General features: G+C 46.3%; 1 long non-coding RNA gene across 1 annotated transcript; it reads right to left on the reverse strand.

Annotated features, from left to right (window-relative positions):
- Positions 1-11,495: 11,495 nt before the first annotated feature.
- Positions 11,496-13,114, reverse strand: LOC128813699 (uncharacterized). Its single transcript, XR_008439133.1, has 2 exons — positions 13,029-13,114; positions 11,496-11,592 (listed from the first exon to the last, which is right to left on the reverse strand). It is a non-coding gene; the product is annotated as an uncharacterized LOC128813699 (long non-coding RNA).
- Between the last annotated feature and the right edge of the window lie 6,576 nt (positions 13,115-19,690).

Here is a 19,690-nt window from a genome sequence, read left to right on the forward strand (position 1 = left end):
TGAGGTCATGAATTTTTAGCAAGCTCATCAGTGTGGGTTGATATCTACCAGGGTAGAGGATGAAGGTCCCTTTGCACTGCCTCTGCTGCTGTGTGAATGGAGAGCAGGCATGTCATGCCATCTTTCACCAACACACCGTACATTTGATTATATGATTCTAAATCACATCCCTCCAGATGTGAGCACAAGCATGTAACATGCAATTTCATGTTGTAGTCCAATTAAAGGTATTACAGAGTGTCATCTATTCTGCCCATGAAAAAGCAGCTTTAGCCTGATCTTTGGCCTCTAAGATCTCTGACTCCTGATTAAACGTCTATTTTGTCATCTTTGGATAAAGCCCAGAATGGGTGATGGTGTCAGCCCTAGGTCTGTTAGATCGGCTGCTCCTCTGCCTCCGCTTCCCTTTCCAGCGAGCGCAGGGTGCGACATTTGTGGGGAGGATCGGATTACGCGCTCCGGTGCCGTCGCTGACTAATCGAATTCCATCCGCCCTTCCTACGCCGGCTCTGCCAAACGTCCCCATCCGCAGAGGACGAGGGGCGACCGCAGCAAACGCTCGCCCCACGCGGGGAGCCTGGCCCCTGGTTTAAGTGGAGCCATATGTTTAATGCATAACACACAACGCTGGCAAAGGAGGGAGGCGATAGAAGTCTTGGAGCCTGTGTTGCACATGCAAATATCGCCTGTGAAAGGCAAGTCTGTCTCCTTTGACACTGCTTGTAATCCTGATGTCATCCTCTTCACTCCCTCTCGCGCACACGGTGTTTATTTTGTCACGGTGCATCTGAGCACAAGACTAAAACCCTGTGGGGCAGCAGAATTTTGCACATTTTCCGAAGCCAAGTCTTCATCCCCACAGAATATGCACGTTTAAATATAGAAAATGAGAGGCATGACAGAGGGATGAGGGAATTGCATCTGGTGTTTGTCATTGTAACGTAACTCTGTAGTGGCATCTGTGAGCCTAGAGTAGCTCCAGCTGAAATAACTGGACAACCCTTTCTCTCTGCTGGGATATCCCAAGCAAACCCATGCCCTGAGCTCTGCTTTTTCTTTATATTTGCTCCAAGAAATCTGGAAGCAAATATTGGATCTGTGCAGCAAAAACACTCCATTTGCTCTAGTGTATCTAACCCATCTGTAACTGAAAATGAGGAGATATTGATAGATGTTACACTCCATGACTTTGTGTGGACAAAAGAAGGGGCTTTAACCTATCTGAATCCTGGCATCATCTCCTGGTTCACAAAATCAAGAGCAGCAGCATAAGCATCTCCCATTGCTCTGCCTCAAAGTCCCAATCTGAAAGCACCTTGCCAGATAAGCAAGAAGAGCTGAATCTCCATGGTCCCCTCAAACCCGAGCTTCTCTGAAGCTGGCAGTGAAAGGACGAGCTACTTTGTTCTCTGTGTCGATACCATGTAAAATGTGCTTAGGTACTCTAGAGATGGAGGCTCCTGTAACAAAGAGATAAGCTGGAGGTGGTGGCGGCTCTGGTGATAGGGACGGGGATGTTGGAGTGCTGGACACAATGCTGAGGCTCTCAGGAAGACATCAAATGGGCTGATAAGAATATTCCCCATCCAGGCAGAGCAGAGACCCAGTGGCCAGTCCTTTATCTTTCCCCCCACATGGGCTCCCTCCTCTCCTTTGTGATAAAAAGCCTTGTGCTTAGACCAAGGGAAATAAAAAGCGCCAAACATCCCTGGGGCTCCTCTTCCTCAGAAGGGGACTGTGCCAGCTTGGCACTCTTTTCTCTTATTCCCTCCTTTCCTTCTCAACCTCTCATCTTTTCCTGGCTCTTCCAGTCCCATCCCTGTCCCTCCTGCCTGTGCCTTGCCCCAAGAGCTGGCAAAGCCGTGGACATCCCAGTGGGAGAATTGCTGTTCTGTGCACAGGAGATACCATAAGGTTTATTCTTTTTTTCCACTACAACTTAAAAAAAAAAAAAAATTCTGCTAGCCACTCAATAATTAATGCTTATGAGCACTGATTCAGCATGTCAGGAAGAGAATTTTGCACTCTTATTGTAGACTTTTGTAATTGAATCTTATGCTGTTATATTAGTGTGGCCCCAGGTGAGTATGCAATAGCTGAGGGGGAAAAAAGGTAAGATAAAGGAATTACAATAGAGCCAAGCTAATGTGAGAACAAGGAAATGTCTTCTGTGCCTCAAGGTGTTAAGTTAATCTCTGATAAGTTATTAACTTATTAATAGGTTGAGAAAGGATGAACTACTTTTCATCCAAAGTCCCAAGTGCTCCTTGTTTTCTTTCACATGCTTCTCCTTGTCAACTAATTCTCCTTTGGCACTGCTCCCCCATTGCACTGCCTCCCTCCCTCCATGTATCCTGTTTCAGCCTAAATGAAATTCACCCACAGAGCTGCTCTGTGCAGTGATCACATCGTGCTCAACACCAGGGATGTGGGGACTTCAGAAGAGATTCAGGGACAGAAATATGAAAGAATGAAAGATAAAGAACTCATTACAGAAGTTTCTAATTAATCTCTCCTCATGTTGTTGACTAATCACTGATGTGGAAAAACAAAAAGAGGGGAAAGGGGTCTTCAGATAAAAAAATGGACTTGGAGTTATGCACCTCCATCCCAGCTCTCAGTCCAGCAATGGTTTCACAAGTGAGTCTTTCTCCACTCAGGACCCAGTGTATGATGCATCACCTGAAGTCATGGCCTTTGATTCCAGTTCCTCCAAAACCAGAGCAGAAATTTCAAACTGATGAAATGGGGTGAAATTCTGAAAAGCTTTTATTGAGGGAAGAGGGACAGTCTCGTTCTTGTGGGATGTGGTTTCTCCTCATAGCTGGATTCCCTTTGCTACTGAACTCAGTAATCCTTCCTTTTGAAGCCACTGCTGTGCTTAAGGGAGGCTTTTCCCTCACTGTTCCCATTGCAAGTCTCAGAACACAGCTTGGAAACCACAGCTTGTACCCTCCTCCAGGTCTCTCCTGCCAAGGAGGGGCATCTCCCAATGGTGCAATGAGGATGTACTAAGCTGGTGGTCACAAAGTTCAAAGCTCTCCTTTAAGTGTGGTTCAACAAGGGATGGGTCCAGAGTTTCTGCCCAGAGCTGCTCCTTTCATCTGGCCAAAAATTAAAAGGGAAATGGCTTAAGCGTGCTGGATTGAGTTGCCATTCCCTTGGCCAAGAGAAGCAGAGTTAGAGAGGGTCAGAACATCAACACAACAGATTTCTGACTCTGCACCAGACCAGAGACCTCCCTGCCACATCCCACCAGAGCATGACACTGTTTCTCCAGTGTTAGAAACAAACTGTGCTTTCAAGCTTCCCTTCCAAGCTCAGACACCAGTGCTGAGATTGCAGGAAGCAGCAAAAGGATACTGTTCATTATAATCTGCAGAAGATGATGAACCTGATAATTCTTCCACATGAAAAAACAATGACCTTTTAGCTGGAGAAAGGCACAGGCCATCACATACCTTAGCACAAAGCAGGGAGGGAATAAAAACTAGCCAGCAGCCAACTTTGGAAAAGCACACAAGGGGTCTTCTTCAAATTAGCCGAGGCTTCAGCCCATCTTTCTGTTTGCTCAGAGACAGGTTGGCATCTCTGTCTCTGCTGCTGCTGCTGCTCCTGCACGGGGTAGAGAGCTCATCAGAGCATGAAAGAGATTGTGATAAAGATACACTGACTGCCAGCCTCCTTCCATTGGAAGCAGGCTCGACTTCATACCTGAGTGACATCTCAAACACCAGCACCAGAGAGGGGGAGGGAGGGAGCTGCTCTGTCTTTGCCCTTTCTGGTTTTGATATTATGATTATTATTTGCAATTATTCATTGCTAGGGCAACTTCTCAGGTATATAAATAGAAGCAAAAGAAGTCCCCTTTCCCCTCCCTGCTTCAGTGCATGCTGCTCTTTCATGCTGCACCCAAGCTGATTGAATTGTTTGATAGATAAAAGCCTTAGTTGAAGATTCCCCTGCATCCCCACTTTGTGAGCTATTCCCATGCCAGTTCTGCTTTCCAGCAATATCAGCTGTGCATATAAATTTTCAGGCTCATCTGGATGAATTCTCTTCTGCCAGCCAGCTGTTTGAAAGCATTCCCTGACACCACATGCCATTTGCTCTGTGGAGGTTGGCTGGCGCTGGGATGTTGCTGTTCTGCCAGGATGTGATGCACTTCTCACCATGACGGGGAAGGGGGAAAAACTCCTTCCAGCTCCAGGGCTTGCCCACGGTGAGTGGGTTAGTCTATATGAAGGCTTTTCTAAGCTTTGCCAGCTGAGAGCAGCTTAAAAATGGTCTTCTGTCAGCTGAAGTTCATAATTCATGCCAGATCCATGGGAGGATACCACAGGAACCATCACCAAAACACTTTCTTGTGTCATAGAACCAGTTATACTCAGGAAAGATGCCTTGCAAACACCCAGCCAGCAAAACTCAATGACCTACAAGTAACCAGGTTAAATCTATACTGTCCCAAGTGCCTCATGAAATCATTGGTGTGTTGTTCTCCCTCTGTAAATAGGGGGAAATAATAGCATTGTACCTCACAAAGGCACTGTCAGGATGAATACCCCAGTGACTAAGATTCTCACATCCTCCAGCATCAAAGGCCACCAAACACTTAAGAGAAACAGCTTTGCTTCAACAAAGCAGTATAAACATAGCCAGGGATGGAAAAAAGGATTTTCATATCTCAAAGAGTAACTCTGGGGAAGGACAAGGGAGGCATTGCACATCTTTACCAACCCAACTAATCCAAATTGTCATTCCCATTCATGTTTATGAAGTGTCAAGATCTGTAAGCATTTTCACTAAGACCTAACACTTGGTCAAATATTGAGGAATCAAAAAGAAATTGTGAAAAAACTTGTGGTTATGACCATAGCATAAATACAAGGAAGCAATCCCAGACCACAGCCAATACCTCATTGTCAGGAGATAATCATCCAAGCAGACTCCCAAGTGGTGAATTCGAGTGACAAATGGGAAGCAGACCTCCTCACAGACATGGGAATGCAGGCATTCTGTGTGTTTTTCTGCATGAAACCATAAATCATCCATAGCATTAAAATGGCTGGAGAACAGATAAAGGATCTCTGTGTAGCTGAGCAGGAATCTGAGGCCTCCTTTAAATGCAGGAATTGGCATCAAGCAGTTCACGCTCAGTTGGTGCACATGATCACACTGACTCCTTGTGTGAAGAGTTATTGTTTGAAGAATACCAACGACAGCACTGGTTTACCATCTTCCTCAGCCCTAAGGGTGTTCACAGTCCCGCAGCCAAAGAAAGCAATGGGACCCAAAGGACCCCAGAAATGAATCCAGCACAAACTTACGTGTACAAGAAAACCTGATCACACAGCCTTCAGTTTGAAGCTTGATCATGTCTGGCTGGTTCCTCTGAGCAGATCAGCTCCCAAAGGTTCTAAGCTGGTATGACGGATGGAGCCCAGCACATGGGAACAGTTCAAATACAGGTTTGATTTCCCTTGGTTATCAATAGCTGTTGCTAGGCAGGAGAAATATCACTCTACCTCCTCCATGCCCTACCTGCCTTTGGTCATGCACAAAACAGAGAGTATGACTAATACGTAACTCCCCCAAGGGAGAAGTGAAGGTCACTGCACTTGCACTGTTTTCCATGTCCCTTTACCTGCACTTACAACACCTTTTGTGTCCCCAGAATTATTGCCCCCTGATGCAGCATTATCCCATGTTGACTTGTTGTCATATTCATGGCAGCATTACATTCCCTGGGGAAAAAGGGCTCCTGGCAGTCTTGCTTTGAGAGACCCTTTATTATATTGATGCCAACAGAGATTGCCTCTTTGATAAATGAGCATGTACCTATGAATAAATACAGGAGTACATTTTATATGTATTGTATATCTGCAGTGACAAGGGTAGAGGTTTGTGCAGGCGTGTGCTTTAAATATGCATGGAGGACACAAGGCAGCAGGAACTGGCAACTGTGGGCTGCTGCCTGTATATTCCAATGCCAAACAGAGGATCCCTGACTGTCATCTAGACAAGATGTTTCCACTGCATCCCTCACTTGAAGCAGTTGGAAGATACTCACTCTGCACACTGAGTGGGTAGGATGCTCTCTGGATGCAACAGGACCTCTCTGTGAACTGGCAAACTCAGCAATGCTGGCCTGTCTTTGGTCTCTTCTGAAGCAAGGAAGTGAAGGGAGCTGGAGCTACACATGTATTCCCAGACTGACATAACAAAGCAATTGCACATGAAAATTATTGTCCTCCTGGGAGGCCTTCCTGGAGGTGCTGAGTGGGCATGGGATTGTACTGCAATGCTTTGGTGCACAGCAAAGCTGGGAGGAAACTGATCCAAAATGGTTCAAGGAGCAGTGCCAGACTTCAGAGGCCATTTTGGTTTCCCAAGCTTCCCAATGAACGGCACCACTTCTCCCACAACGCCCACCCCAGGCAGAAGTGTGCTGCCCTGGGTGCAGAGCAGCGTGGGGAGTGACCACCACGCAGAAATGATCCCCAGCAAGAAGCCACTGCAGGGGTAGAGAGCATCATTTCACTCAAAGGGTAAAGCTTCCCCCAGAGTGCTCAACTGAGAGATGCCAGGGAGTTGACCGAAACCAGATTTCATCCTCCCAGCCAGGTCTGTAAGAGGGGAATTGAGAGGGAAGACAGAAAACACCTTAGCCGTTCTCATCCCTCCCCAAAACCAGCTCACAGTCCCCGGAGGAGGGAATAGCAGCCTACCCCTTACCAGTCACCTCCCTGCCTGACACCTTGCCTCTTTCCAGGGAGCAAAGGAAACACATTTCCCAGTTCCTTCTGACCCTGCCTGAACAGCTCCTTGTTACATTCTCTGGAAAGTTAAGAAGTTGCCTTTGAATACCACAACGTCAAGGTGATGGTTACCAAGGGAACTAAAAGGAACTGGCCAGGAGAAGGTCAGACTTTTCTGGGTATTTTTTTGTGCTTTATCTTGGTTGAATGCTTTTCCAGACAAATCAGATGGGTGTCTTTCTATCCTGGAGAAATAAAGCCATTATATACTTGGAAAAGGACTGATAAAAGCCAAAAGGGGTGGCTAAGATTTCTCACAACTGCACACCATGTTCTGGGAGAGTTAACCTCAAAATCACCTATGGTGGGAAAACCTTGTAGCACCACAAGCAATTGTGATTTCAATCAAGGGACGTAACTAGGAGAGTCCTGTGGTGAGGACTTTAAAACTGGATTTGCTTGGAGGCCACAGTAGAGATACAGAGTAAAAATATCTCCAGAGCATAAAATAGAAAACTGAACCAGCAACTTGCCTGAAGTAAATCAGCACAGCCCTTGGAGCATTTGCATTTCCATGGAGCTATGGCATTTTCACCAAGAGGAAATTCAGCTCTCCAGGAAAAGACAGTGAAGCTGAGGTCTAAACATAAGATCCCACACACCAGATCATCACCCAACCACACAGTGACAGAGATGTGGAATGATTTCTGCTATAATAAGAATCCCCAGCTGTGAAATTAAAATTAGTTAGCTAAACAAAAACAGAGCCTGATGCTGGCCTTCATATGCCAGTTGCTCAGCATGGATCCCCTGGACACAGAGGACTGGGTATCTGCTCTTTTAGAAGGTTGGTTATCCAATGAGCAGGTTCATTTTTCATGCTGCACATGGCAACTATTGTGCTACAGCTGCCAGTCACACCTTTGATTTGCAGTGCTGCTGGTACCCCCAACAGCTCCCTGAATTAAATGAGATACAGGAACCAAGGAATGGCCATTTTAAGCTCTTGGTGTGTGTTGAATACCAGCTGCTGCCAGTTTTTCTGCTCTAAGAGCCCTGCCAAGCATCCTTACCTTCTGCTCTTCAGTTTGGATCTCTACCAAAGTCCTTCACTAAGAAAAACACTCTTGCTAATGAAAACCTATAACTTTGCTAGCCCCAGTTGTGAGTACTGCTAATGGCAGGGGGGCCTCAGGAGACCCCATTTTTGTACAGCACAGCCACTTGACATTAGTCAATATTAGTTGCCCTTCCAATCCCTGATAGGGTCAGACAAACAAGCTCTCTCTACTGTAAACAAAGAGCTGGCTCTACTAAACAACTAAATGTCAAGGCAGGTCAGCCAAGGTGTAATCAGCTCTCATGGCATAGCTGTGAGCTGCAAGGCTTTGTACAGGTGGCCAAGCAGACTACTGCTGGGAAAGAAACTCTTCCTCAGCTCAAAAAGGAAATCAAAACTCTTACCTCCAGCTTGGCCTTCACAACAAAAAGCCCAGCAAATCAGGCTGATCGGTCAATGACACATGGTTTTGAAAGGTTTTGATTTTGCAGACAAATATGTGTTCCCAGCACCAGGGTGCTTGTGGTTTGTGCTGAAACAGGTGTTTTAGTGCTGAATTTCCTGGACTGAGGGTTTTTCTCTACTCTTTCTCAAAGAAAATATCAGTGCAAGTAGCCTTCACGATCTGTTCATGTGCAGCCTTCATGCTCTGTGTGTGTGGTGGGGGAATTGAGCAGTGGGAGCTGCCAGTGCAGGTGGCCCTGAGCACAGCCCTCACCAGCACACATTCATCAGGCCTGGGACGGGCACACTTCCAGATGATTTATTGATATTTACAATTTAAATGCCAGTGGATCATTTAGTCCTGGTGAGTAGATGTTCAATAGGAGCAGAGAGGAGCCCTCTCCTGCCAGCCCACCCTGGCTCCTCCATCATTTAATGCCAAGCATGGAGCCCTCTCTCTGCTCCCTGGCCTTGCTGTGGGAGCTGTGTTACACACAGCTCAGCTCCTCAAGTCCTTGCTGCCCTTCCCACCCATCCACCATGCCTTGCTGATGTCAGAGGCCTCTTGGCATTCACAGCATCAGGACCCAGCAAAGAGATTCATTCAAGGTATCTCCTAAATGGAACAGACAAAGCTCTGTTCCCCTCCCATCACCCTGTGGGGATAACAACTTCTGCACTGCTGGTGTCCATGTCTGTTCTTTCGATGTCAGCTTTTGCACAGCTCTTTAGCCTTGTCCATCTGACTTAAAACTGCCCTTTCTTAGCAAGCAAGGACCCTGCCCAGCATATAACAAAGTGCATCAGTGACCTTGAAATAATAATTTGCTGTCCTGACACAGGCAGCTGGAGCACAGAGGACTTTGTCCACTTAAAAACCACCACCATGCTTCTGGGACTCTGTGTCCAGCAGTACCTGAGATGACTGAAACAGGAAGAGTTTTTGAAAACCAATTTGCTCTCCACTCTACCTCTTTGTTTGCATTTTCCATTTCTCTCAGCGTGGGGGATGAGGCTCAGTACTAGGCTCATGTTTATCACTGCTTGGCTCTTCGATTGTCACTTTACAGCCCTGTCTGCAGGCCCTGCAGGTGGCACTTGCTTTCCCCTAGAGAAATAGCACCCCCACAATTTTTCTTCCAACTTCTGTCCAAAAAATAAGTAATACAAGAATGTTTCTGATGGTGTCAGGCTTTATAATAGTTCATTCATTTCAGCCCTAAATTTGGGACTGAATTTGAGCTGGCAGTAGCTCTTTAATATACAGGACCTGTCTTATTACATCTCCGTCTAATGCATATTTGGGAGCTTTCCCTGAAAGCTCTTGTATAAAGGAGTATTATGACATCAGGAAGTCTAAAAGTACCTGAACTGCAGATGTGATAAATTCAGCAGGATGATACGTGCCTGGAATTAGTAGTTACCTTTTTCCATTGGCAAATGGCTGCCTGGGCTCCATCCCCTGGGATAGCTGTAGAGAACAGCCAGTTTGATGAGCCTAACCAGCCATTGGATGTCACTTTGGCTCCACACTAATTCAAGGGAAACAGCATTTATCTGGCAGCCAGGCAGCCAGCTCTTCGGCAGCTGAGAGTTTAATTATCAAAGGTTCAGGCGAATCTTGCTCTTGCTATCTCCAACCAGCTGCTGCAGAAAAAGAGACCTTCTGGCCCCATCCAGAAGTTTGTGAATCTCTTGCAAGTTCCCTTTTGCTGCTAAAATGAGTCCCAGCCCATTTGCCCTTTCCTGTAAAAGCTCTGGGCTTGATGCCACTAGAAAAAGGAGAGAGTGAAAATAATACAGTGGGGAAGGGCTCTGGGCGGATGGGGCTGAGCAAGCAGCAGTCAGGAACAGGAGCACTGGGCAGGCTCCAGCTGGTGCTTTGATCCAGCCGTGGAGGCTTGCACTGATAGATGGATGTGGGCACAGCTTCCTCAAACTGCAGGATGTTGTTCTTTCACAGCTTCGCTCTGCAGGGGCGGAGCAGAGCTGCTGTCTGGCCCCGTTCAGGCCAGGCAAGCTGGTGTTCCCCCTTCCTTTGTGTTCCTGCTGGTGGAGCTCAGACTGAGCGGTCTCAAAGTAAAACACAAGGGCTACATCTGCCCCATCCCACTCTTCAGCAATACAGTGGGAAGGGTGGGGATTGGAGGGGGCAAAGCAAGCAAGCTGAAGGCAAAACAAGAAGAGAACAGACTCTACAAAGGCAGGTACTCTTTGCTCAGTATTTCTGCAGGAGTAAAGACCAAGAAGATGCACCAGGAAAATTGGTGGGGGAAAAGGGGACACCAAATGAAACCAATTTCACTGCAAGAAAACAAGAGGCCCGTGAGTGAGGAATGTGGAGGAGGTGGTGGGTTCATAGGAGCTGTCCTGCTCCACTCTTCACTCACTCTGCCCCAGTACCTCAGACACTTGACATGATTCCTCCACATCTGCATCCAGGGATCCCTGTATTCCTCTCTCAGCCTTGCTATCAATCACAGCCAGTCCAAACCCAAAGATTGTTGGTGCTCTTCCAGGTTCTGCTCAATATCCAGCTCTAAGTGGGACCCTCATAACCTGAATAAGGTGCCATTTCCTATAGATCCTTTGCACTTCTGTGCCAGGGATGTCCCTGCCCTTCCAGCCCTGCAGTGGCTGGTTAATAATGTGGCCACTTAAATGCTTATCAGGGAAGTTGGTAACTAATCTGCAAGTGATGCACCTGCTTTTCTTTATTCTCGGGCTCTCTGCAGACACAATCAGACACAATTGGCCATTCTCAAGGCACATTTATCTTTTCAATATGAAGGCAAGAGACTCAATTATCTCGTTCAAAAGCTAAGATTCTGGCGAGCAAATTATTTATCCTCCCCATTCTTCTTCAAAATGCCATCAGGAACCATCATAAGCAAATACTATCAATCACTATCTGTTTTGCCCAGTCTGCCTGAGCTATCAGTAGGGATCCACATAGGGAAATACATTGTCTCCACTCCTCTCCTAAGAAAAGTCTCTCCAAAGCTTGGGCACGACTTCTGTAGTTAAGACTCCAATAGAATAGTTAGACACAATAGAACAAGAGAGCTCAGGGCATGTGTGAACCTGAAGGAGATGGAAGGAGCAGAAACCCAAAAATACCTATTTTACTCTTTGGAAACACAGTGCTCTCCCTGCCTCTTTCCTACCAACTCAAATAAACTTGGAAGCCACCCAGCCAACTGCTTCAGATGAAAGAGAAACATGCCCTGGTAGCAAGTTCCTGCTAGAAATTTAATCTTGGGCTCCTCCTTGTAGTCCAGGACCGTTGTCATTAAGGGCAGGTTGCCTTGGGTGTCTCATTTTTCCATCCTGAATGAAAAAAAAGTGTTTATTTAACACCACTTCTCCAGGGTTCCCTCAGCTTCCTGGTCTCCAGACCTGTCAGTTTACTTACAGCACTGCTAACTGCAAACTGATTAGTCCAGTCCCCCTACCCATCTCCCCCATGGTTATCACTTTCATTAACAGCAAGGGAGTGATAATGGGGAAAGATGATCAAAGCTGCTGGTATTAACGCAGAGGATTAGCAGTATTTATATTCCTGATCAGTGCAGTCTCAGTGTGAACAGGGAGCTGCCACAAATCAGCCTTTTCCGACTGAGAGTTACTGCAGTGCCACTGTCTAAATAGCTGCTGGCTAATGAGTCCTTTGCAGCTGGCTGGGGGAAGAGCTCTCTCACTTGGCTACTGCCCCTGTGATATATGATGTGCCCAGGCTGGCACCCATGCTGGGGTGAGGGTCCCTGACCTCAGGTTTCAAAGTGTTCCTGAGGTCTTGGGGAAAAGGTCCCCACTGTTGGGATGAATCCAAGTAAAGCTGGATAACAACTGAACTGGCGTGGCCACTTCATGGTGGGATTGTATCATTACCACAGCAAGGGAAAACACAACTTCCAGCCCAGTCTGGGAGTTATGGGAAGTTCAATGAGCACCATGCTGGGGGAGGGAGGGGAGCCAAAAAAACTCTGTGCCAGGTTTTACAGAGAGGGCAGGAGACTGAAATCCTCTGCAACCATCCAACAAGCAAAAGAGATGTGTATATTGATTCCAGTGAGATTCCTGCAGCCACTCAGGTGCAGGCAGGGTTGCAGGGACAGGCAGGGTACCAGCCACCACCAGCAAACCAAGGTGGAGAGGTTTCACCTGGCAAGGGCTGGAGACCAATGCGATGAGCAAAGAGCAAACAGAGGATGCTGAGATCAGGGACACAGGGGATGCAGAATCTCACTTCACATGGAGGAATGAGGACCAAAGGAAAGTTTCCACTTCTCTTCTGCATCCCCTGAGGACATTTTCAGGGGCTCCATGACCCTCATCCTCAGAATGCCCACAGAAAGGCCCCATAGCAGCACCCCCTTCCAACCACAGAGCAATATATAAACGTTCAAAGATAAACTGAGGAACAAAGACATCTCCTTTCCAAACCACTCAGTGTGTGTAAGGTGATCAATATCTTCAAAACTTCAATATTGAGCCAAAGACAGGGCATTCTTATAAATAAATCTTCACAAAAGGCAGGAGAACAGATGTCTTGTCCACCAGTTTCAGGCAGATTTTGCTGTTAGCCCATCAAGAAAAGAGAAACCTAGGTTTGATGTCCAAGTTTGAACGCTGCTATTTGGGCCATAAGGTGCTTCCTCAGGAGAATTAACTGGAGATGGAATGGGAGCTCTTAATTATTGCTAGTAAGAAACAAGGATCTTGAAAATACCATTTGTTTGCATATCATTTAGGCTCATTAGTACCTTCATGGCCAGCTAGAGTTATCTTTGACTATCTACACAACTATTTCTTGTCCCCCAGCCCCATCCTGTTGTTCACCACTTTCCATCTCTCCTCCATGCAGTGCAATAGTATCGTAGAGGGTTTATTTATATCATCATAATTGGTTGCTGTGGAGACAATCATTATGTCACAAGTGTAGGCCGGGGAGCTCTGGCTGCAGGATGAATTGCAAAGAGGCCATGGAGGTGAGCCTTGTGGTTTTAGTGCACACTCCCATCCTCCCACTCACACCGTGGACCATCTGCATCCATACACAAGCCCAGCTCCACTTGCAGATGTTGGTCCCACATGTGGCCATGTGCAAACACAAGCTGACTCGCTCTGGCAAAATCTCAAAGCAGCTTTTACCCACAAAACAGGGAGTGACAGCTGAGGGGACGGGAGACACAGTGGTGAACTATAGGAGAAGGGTGGAGTAAGGGCAAGACAGAGGCCAACACTGATGCTCCCACCCCACCCATTCTTGAGCCACTCTCCACACACATGCCCAGTAAAAATGACTCTGAAGGTGTTGCAAAGCCAAGTGTGACCCAAGGGGACTAATGAACATTTTACACAACCCCATTACTGTTCCTCACTCATCAAAGCTGATGTGGATTACCCCACTGTCTCAGCCGCACAGTTCAATCAAGATAGAATTTTCTGGAGAAAACCTTTTTTCTCTTTTTTCCCCTCAGGCTGCTTCCAAGGTCGTGACACCTAGTCCAGTGTAACAGCACAGTGTCATAGAGGATGATGTGGACTTCTCATATTGTCTGTCTCCAGGATGTGTTTGTCAGCAGGTCATGCTCTGCTTGGGTCGTGTGTATAATCAGGAGCAAGAGATGGAGGCAAGTGTTTTCTCCATGTGCTACATCCATCCAAGATCAGCAAAACCACTCACAGACTGCCCTCCTCGTCAGATCCAATTGAAGGTGAATGTAGAAAAGCTGATTGGCAGTATTGGGCTCTGGATAAATGGAGCTGTTCACCTTGGGATCGTGAGTTCATGAGAAGGTCAGTTCATTGTTGACCACCATTCATTAGCCTCTGGCAGCAACTCAGCCTCAGTGAAATAAGGAACCAGTCTTGGCTTGGGTCCCAGTGGAAAGAAAGTCTGTGTCACTGCAGCTGCTGTGCTCACTGGACTCTTGGCTGGCCCCACAGGGAAATTACAAAGCAGTTCAGGGAGCCCATCCTCATGGCTTAGCACCTACCTGGGGGATCAGCCTGATAACACAACAGAGTTTCTGCAGTGTCTCAGTGTTCGTCGGTGCAGACACCACTGCTGAGCTCCAGCTCTGGTTCATAGCTGAAGACCAGGTGCTGCCACCAAAGAATTACAGCAAGGAAAAGCTCAGACTCAGATGGGGGAGGTAGGAGAAAGGTTGAATTTTCCTGTGGAAGAAGTCAAGAGAAAGGCAAATAAAATGACTGCAGAGCAGCTCATGTGAGGACAGGAGGCAGAAGGTGAGGTTAAAGCCTCACCCTGCTCTCACTCATCACTGTTGCACAGCTTTGGTGTTGAGGGGGAAGGAGAAAAGCCTTTCCCCACCCTCCTATCCCCCTTTGCCCTATGCCCAAAGCAGATGTGGGTTCCACAGCCCTACAACCCACTCCTGTGGGCTTCTCCATTGCAGGGCCACAGGAGACCCTGGACAGGAGGTGGGAGGGAAGGAAACACCGGCCAAATGAACCATCCAGGTGGCCTGCAGGCCTTAAATTGAACATTCTGGTACATATTAAAATAAATGCAATAAACCAGGTCAGTATCATTTGTGTGAAATTCACTTATTGTTTTAAATCATCATTATCACCATCATAATTAAAATCAAGCAACAGCTTAAAGAAACTAATGAATATTTTTATACGTGAACTTATCACGGGAAGGGGAGAAAAAAACATAAAGTGAAAATGTGCCTGTATTGCTAATAAATATTATTGGAGGGACTCCCAGCTTTTCACATTACCACAGTGTGATATGACAGCCTATAATGGATTACTCAACTGCCCGAAGCCATTGTAGGAATAAATCCCTTTTAATATTCATGTGCGGTCTTTGAGAAAATAGATGTAAGCAGTTAATACTTTTCTATAGACAAAACAATGCAGTTTATCAAAACAAAATGTGTGCTTGAAAACAAAAATCACAAAGCTTCTGGACTCATTCTATTTTTTTTTTTGTTAACCAGAAAAAATAGGACCCAAAGAAAAAGACAATTTGGGGAGCAACAGAGAATAGAAAACAAGATGGGGAGAGAGGATATTAGCAGATGGGGAGGGACAGGATCAGTAGAAAGGAGGAAGAGGCATAAGAAAAATGAATATTTTGTGAATCTGTGGTTGTAAAGAGAGCACCAAAGGAGCTGTGTGAGGAAGGTGTTATTTGGCTGTGGGGCTGGTAGTTGCCCTGTAAAGCTCTCAGTGGGACAGGAGGTAGTTTATGGGTGGCAAAGGAAGATCTGGCACTTCCCAGGAAGGAGGCACGGGGCTCTGTAAGGTGTAAGGATGCTGCTAGGTGATGCTAGGGCTTAGCCATGTTTTTAGGACAGTAAAGGATGTAGTAAAAGACGTGAACAGCAAAGCCTATGTAGTGCCAGCTGAGTGCTGCTCATTCCCAGCCCCTCTGCTCTATCTTTCTGCCTTTCCTTTTGTAACTGATCTATAAACCCTACCTGGTTTTTAATCTCTGGTTTGTTTGGGTTGGTTTTTTTTCTCCCTTTACACTGCAGATCAAGAGCAGCAGCAGCAGCATAGAGGAGGATTTGTAACTTTTTGTGTGGTCAGGAGTGAGGGAATTGGAGGTTAACCCTTCCTGCCCCAGCTGTTTGTGGGTAGTCGATGGCTGGAGGGAAAACCAGAGAGAAAAACTGCCTCAGGGACTGGAGGGAATGGCTGCAGCCTTTCAGAGGTGAGGGGGCAAAAATGACAGCTTCGATCTTACAGCACTGGATGCTGCTGAGATGTGAACCCAAGCTTTATTTGGCTGGTATGGTCTGTGGCTAAAAATGGCTGTATATGTGTCTGAAACTGTGAGGGAGAGAGAGGCAGAAGCTCTTCTGCTGTGAGATCTAGGCTTCAAAGACAAGCTTAAACTGAAGCATCAGGAATAAATAAGGCTCCCCTGGGACTCATGTGGCTTTGATATCTGAGGCTGCCTGATGGGTGGAAGAATTGAGTCACAGATTCCTTCTGCTTGCCCATGTTCTGAGACAGCCTCTGATGATACCCTTTGTCCCTGGTACAACCACAGCAAAAGCAGCTCAGGGTCTGCCTTGGGTTGGGTAGGTGCCATCCAGGCTGAAGGAGACACCATGTCCTTGAACCAAATTCAGCTCAAAATGTAGCCCAAGAGACTGACAGTGCTCTGAATGCTGCAGGTCTTGGTGAAAGTTGTGATTCTGCAAAGACCCACATGGTGCTTAACTGGACTTTCTTCCAAGTGCCACTGGCTCCCAGGGACCTGCTTGAAGGAATTCAGAATAACATGCTGAGCTAACTGCAGCACCCTGAGATCCTCCCATGCTTCAAAATGCTTGGGGGAAGGACACTATCCTTTAAGATATCCTATTTTATAGTAGTAATTCTGACCATTGGGACAGGAAAAAATCCATGAATTACTGTATTATGTGTCAGACCAATCCATTCAACTTTCTCAGATTTTATTCACATGTAATTTCCATGGAACAGTGCAGTTCCCTGTCTGGACAAAGCTTCAGCTGTGTAACCATTTATGTAGCCAGCAGTGTTGGAAAGAGTCTATAATTAGAAATATTCCAGGAATGCTTGTAGAGGCAACATTTTTCCTACATATATTTATTAATATATTGTAACAGTAATCTTGTCACTGTAAACACCATGAGAGTCCCTTTAAATGCCAGATATTTTTATAGAATGTATTGAGTGATATGAAAATGGGCCAGTTTTGTAGGTCATATATTTCTTTGAAATGGAATAGGTCCAGGAGACAATTGGGAACCAGAATGGGGAGAATTCCTCCCACCCACCTCCTTCCAGCAGAGCAGAGGTGTTTCTTGTCACGAAAAGGAAAGAAAAAGTTTCACCTTCTAATTGTTGTATTGAGTAGCTCATTGACTGCACTTTCTGTTCAATACCTTTTTTACCACTCAGATTGTCTAATCAAAGGCTTTTTCCTTCCTTGGTTTAGCTTTGCAGCCTCTAGCATTGATCCAAAATCAGAAACGAAAGAGAGAAACAGGCTCTGGGAAAAGAGAACACAATTAACACCCAAGCAGCTTCATTTTTTGGGGTGCCTTTAAACATCTTGCACTTCTCAGTCTATTCTCCCATTCTTTTATTTTTTCCTTTTGTGTTCCGGAGGTTTCTTTAAGGAAAGCCTTTATCAGCTGCTCAGGGAGAAGATTAAAGCACCAGTCACCGAGAAACAGGTTACTTTTTGTGTCCAAGTTCTTAATTCACTTTATTAAAATGTTCCAAATCTTCCTTCAAGAGGAGAGATCAGAAGGACATTTCCCTGTCACCCCTGGCATGCCTTCCTTCCGGATACTTGTGCTTCATTAGAGGCGAAAAAAAACCAAAGTCGAGGCAAGGAAAAGAAGAGAGAACAAGACTGCAGTGACTGGTTAATATGGGATGTGGAGCCTTCTACTTCATGGTCACTGGCACTGCTCTGGCCCCGGGCTGGAAGCAATTGAAAGCTTTTCCCATCTCAAAGACACTTGTGTGAACCGAGTCAGAGATCTCTGGCTATTTTTACCTTTCAGGTTCAAAGAAGAGAGCTTTGCAGTGAACAAAGCCAAGCATCCATCCAGCCTGCTGCCCTGCTGCTGAAAGCAGCAAGGAAAGGGCACAGAAAGGGTGAGGATATTGAGTCTGCTTTTCTGGGTATGCTACATGCTCCCCCAGGCCTTAGGTCAGGTATTGCCCACCTGAAATAATGGCTCTCTGTGGCTAATAAACTTTGATGGATTTTCTTCCACAGCATCATCTGATCTTTTTTTCTGCATATCCACAATCTTTCTCTGCACTATCACAGCCCTTCCAGAGCAAGGCTGAAGGACACCAATACAAGCTGCTGCCTGGGCACTTCTAATCTCTAGGAGTGCCTAAAAAGCCACTTTTTGTGATATTTCGTTTGAAGACTTCCTTATTAAGACCCTTAGAAACAGAAACAAAGCATGTGATTCTTCTGAGCAGCACTGGGAGATGTCTTGGGGGGGGAAAATATCAGGCCTAAATCCCACTTTAGATCTGGCACCAATTCCACACACAAAGATGCTTCACCCCAGCTCCCCTTTCCCTTCCCTTCAGGATTCTCACGTTGGATTTTCACAATCTGTCTGCCCTGAGCCAGGGTTTTGGCCACAACACAGTGCGAGACACACCACCTCCCATAGTGGAAAACTAAAATAAGGATAGGACAGAAACTGCTCCAAGTAGCCATGATAGAGGTCTAATGAGGCATCTGCCATGACAGCTTTTCTATGTACCCTGTCTTGGTTTTAAAAGGCCACTTGCTTTGCATAAGTAGCTGCTGTTTTGTAAAGCAAGTGTATATGATGCAGACACTCCTCGTGCTTCCTCAGGGTACAATTACTTTCTTATCTGTCTTGTACTGCTGTTTCTCTGCAGCTGAAGTAAGTTCTCCAGTGTGAGGCTGTAGGGTTAATCTTATGAGTAGGGAAAGTTAAAAGGGTTGGAGAAAAGCATGGCAGCCTAAGAGAGCAAAGAGCAAGGAGGTGACATCTTGGCAGGCAGAGACGAGGAGTAAGATGTTCCTGAAAGACAACCTTCACATTTCCCATCAGTTCTGACTCACAAAATGTCAGGTTCATTAAAGGTGAAATACACACAAACTAGAACTTGAGCAGTTTTATACCCAGCAAAGCATCTATGCAATTGGCTTTTCCCCTGCATCTTGACACTTCCAAGTCTCCTGAGTCAAGAGTATCAAAGTAATTTGATATTATAATGTGTCATCTAGTTAATAAAAGCATAGTTGAAGACTACATTTTATTTATTATTTAAATTAGTCAGTAGCAGTTTGAGGCCTTGGCTGCAACGCAGCCCTGCTTAGAACTCAAGAGGCAACTCTCTTCTGCTCCTACCCCAGTGAGTGCCACATCACAGGGGGGTTTCGGAGGGCACAGAGTTCTAGGTGTGGGATCCTGTTGATTCCCCTGCCTTCCTGACTGCCTTTGAAATGCCTTTGCAGAGCCTCCTCTCACAAGACCACTGCGTACACTGCAGGAAAGGGAGCCCAGAGCTCAGATCGCCTGCGACAGTCTCCAGCCACTCAGTGTCACTGCTGTTCCTCGGTCACAAATCATCCCTTTACTGCTTTCATAGCAGGCACACTGCCGTGTTCCCTGCCCACCAACACTCCTGTTCCAGGTGTGGCACAGTAAAGCACTCTGCCTGAGGCTATTCTGGTGTCTCCTGATGGCTTCCACAACATCTTTGCTCTGTTTTCAAAGCCTCTTTTTAAGCCACTTTGAATTCCCTTTGTGTTTAAAGATCTGCTTTGCTCTTCGAGCTCCGTGCACCCTCACCAGCCAGGTTTTAAAAGCAAGGCCGTCGCTGGAAGTTGTCATTGATACGTGATGCAGAACAAAATCCAGCTCGCTCGAATGCAGCTAGATTGGCTCAGCAGGGCTGACAA

This window comes from Vidua macroura, chromosome 13 (genome assembly GCF_024509145.1).
Source record: "Vidua macroura isolate BioBank_ID:100142 chromosome 13, ASM2450914v1, whole genome shotgun sequence".
Classification (NCBI taxonomy): Eukaryota; Metazoa; Chordata; class Aves; order Passeriformes; family Viduidae; genus Vidua; species Vidua macroura.